Raw genomic sequence first — 3,729 nt, forward strand, 5'->3', positions numbered from 1 at the left:
ACAAAACATTTGATAGAATTTCCAGTTTCCAATGTAAGCCATTTGATAATCATTTGTAACCGTATTGGGTAGGATGAATAAAAGTATTCCTAGTTTCTATCTTTTTTTCTTTCTAATTTTAGAAAAGTATCATAAAATCTTAGTCCTAGTAAATGTTTAGTCTTTTTGACTAGGCTGGTCTTTCTTTGTACAAATATTTAGTAAATGTTATTTTCCTGGCTAAGTTGTCAAATTTTTTGCCCATATGTTCATTTTTCAGAAATTCTCTATGTTTAAGTTGTGTCTCATTATATTTATAACCAGTTTAAAATGACAATTTGGAAAGTACTAGTTTTGTCATTAAGTCACACACATATAATAATGTAATTTTAATTGAACACATGATTTTTTTTGGAACTGATATCAGTGTTTTAGCAACACCTTGTGCACATGATATATTTTCATGTACAGATTCTTTCTGAGACCTAGGTAATTTATTTTCAACCAATCATTGCCTCAGATGATGCATTAGAAATTCACAGTTAAACATTGATTGTATAAATGATAATTGTTTTATTGCATTGTTAGGTTGTTGTTTCATTGATAATATCACATTTCTCTTACTGATCATATTTGTAGTATCTGTACACATTTTTGACATTCCTCAATGTTATGAACTTTGATCTGCATATTTTTACTTGTAAAGTGTAGATTTTACTGTAAAATGTTGTAAACTACATACTGTTTTATGTAATTTTGTCTTGTAAAACCAGTTATTTTTTATTACAATTGACAGCAAGCAATCATAGAAAAAACATTTTTTTAAAACATTTGCTGGTTTATTCAGTCAAAAACTTCAATGACGATTATCTCTTTCTGAAGGTTAAAACCTTTCACAATCTGATCTGTTGTATTAAAAACCAGGGAACTATAATTGAATAGTTACAGAAATCTTGCTCTTTACTCATGCCTATTGTGCATGGCTTCTTTAGATTCAAAGCAGTTTAGGTATACATTGTGTCTTTTGTCATATTTGTTAAAGAATCTGTGATTTATATAGTTTCCGTCCAACACTTTTTAGTTGCTGTAATTTTTCTTTATTTTTTAACTTATTTGTTTATCTATTTACTGAATTTACATCAATAATTAATAAAAGCTAGAAAACATTTTTTTATTATTAACATTAAAAAGGCCCAAACAGCATCTTGTACAGTTAATAGCATAGTTAGTATATTGTTTGTTATTAGTTCCCTACAGATGAAGGAGAAGTGGGCTTTAGATTTGTAATCCGTCCATTCATCTGTCTGTTAGTTTGTCTGTCTGTCTATTGTCTGTCCATCCATCAGTCTGGCAAATCAGTTTTTAAAAAAAAAAAATCTTTGTTGATATTGATTTGATTTTATACTTTCATCATGACAAGTTACAAATCAAGTTCAAATTTTGTTCTTGTTTGATGATTTTGTCCAGAGTGATGGTTGATAGATATAAGAAGATGTGGTGTGAGTGCGAATGAGACAACTCTCAATCGAAGTCACGATTTGTAAAAGTTAACCAATATATGTCAAAGTATAACCTTAAACACACAGCCTTGGCTCACACCAAACAGCAAATTATAAAGGTCTCCAAAATGACAAGTGTAAAACCATTGAAACAGGAAAACCAACAGTCTAATCTATAAAAAAAACCAGGAAAAACACTTATGAACCACATCAACAAATGACAACCACTGCGCATCTGGTCCCTGACTTAGAACAGGTGTAAACAAATGCAGAGGGTATACAAGTTTCAACCTTCATCCTTTCTGAAAAAAAAGTGTAACATCACAGCAAGACACTTTGACAAATTAGACTATTTACCGGATTTGTAATCACATAAGCAACACGACGGGTGCCACATGTGGAGCAGGATCTGCTTACCCTTCCGGAGCACCTGAGATCACCCCTAGTTTTTGGAGGGGTTCATGTTGTTTATTCTTTAGTTTTCTATGTTGTGTCATGTGTACTATTGTTTTTCTGTTTGTCTTTTTCATTTTTGGCCATGGCGTTGTCAGTTTGTTTTGGATTTATGAGTTTGACTGTCCCTTTGGTATCTTTCGTCCCTCTTTTTTTGAATTATTAATTAAGATGGCTTAAGGATGTTCTTAAGTACAGCTCTTTGTAATAACCAGACAGAGTGCCAGATATTTTCTATAAATCGCCAGGAAGAAGCAATAAATGAATACTGCTCAAGTGGGAAAATATGAGTGGTTGTCATGGTAATGAACACTATTTTTTTGGTAGTTAAACCTGGTAAAATCTTTCAAAATCAGCTAAATCACTACAATTCAGAGTCTGATTATGAATACAATCAAACCATTTTCACTAATTTTTAACCGGATTTTGTGACAAAAATATGGGTTATTTTGGGATGTACGGCGTGTGGTTGGTTGGGTGGCCGGGCGGGCGACAGCCAAATGTTGTCTGTACATTTAATCATGGAGCGTTCAACCAAAGCTTTTAAAATTTTGATATGTTGTTACTGACAACAAAATGGAGGTCAAGTTCAATAATGACGATTTTGACTTTTACAGTTCTGTAGTTATAGTTCTTGAAAGATTGAAAAATGGTGTTTCCAGTCTTGTCTGTGCATTAAATCATGAACCATGTAACCCAAGCTTTTAAAACTTTGATATGTTGTTACTGACAACAAAACAGAGGTTGAATAATGACGATTTCGACTTTTATGTTTCTGGAGTTATTGTTCTTGTAGGATTATAAAATGACGTTTCCAGTCCTGTCTGTGCGTTTACTCATAAACTGTTCAACCAAAGCTTTTAAAATTTTAATTTGTTGTTACGGATGAAAAAATGGAGGAAAGTTCAATAGGTAAACGGACAGAAAGTCACAGGACATAAAGTCACAAATTTGGTGGACAAAAAGTCAAATAATCTGTTGACAATTGTTTGAATATATAAGAGAAATATCTTGAAATATATATTTTTCAACACATATATTCATAGTAAAGTTTAGGAAATGTGTCATTAAACTTGAAAAATGAAGATTTATTTAATTTTAATCATGCAAAAGAAAGATTTCTTGGCACCATGAAGCCATTTAAGTGCCAAGCCACCTTGACATTTTGTTTTTAACAATTATTTGATCATCTTTGATATTTTTTTGATAAATTTGTTTACAAAGTTGGTTTATATACAATTTACTCATGAACCATTCAACCAAACCTTTTCTAATTTTAATATACTGTTACTAATGACAAAATGGAGGTCAAGTCTCATATTGAATATTTTCACTTTCACCGTTCATCAGTTATGGTTCTTGTGATATTGAAAAATGCCAGGACACGAATAAATATTTATAAATCTGGTTTGCTGTTGCTCAGACAGCCTCTTGTCATATATATCATTGATATGTTTTGGTTAAAGCTTCATTTTTGTTAAGATTGTATGTCAACCAAATTTGTCAACTTTTTCGAATTGTTGATTTTTGTGAAATTATCAAATTTTCTTGTGTTTATAAATGTGTACAGCATAGTTAGCATTATGATTATTGAGGTTGAATAATACTTTACCAATTCAAATAGTAAAATGCATGGGCCTCTCTTTCATTTAATCACCATAGCAACCCATTTTTTCTTGGAAACAGTTATTATTTTTAGATTATTGCAGTAAATGAGTTCTCAACTAAAATTTGTAATTCTCATATGCTAAAAGAGAACTTTTTGACAATTTTTGAATTTTTAAGGTAAAATTATGTT

The sequence above is a fragment of the Mytilus edulis genome, chromosome 2 (genome assembly GCF_963676685.1).
Source record: "Mytilus edulis chromosome 2, xbMytEdul2.2, whole genome shotgun sequence".
Taxonomy (NCBI): Eukaryota; Metazoa; Mollusca; class Bivalvia; order Mytilida; family Mytilidae; genus Mytilus; species Mytilus edulis.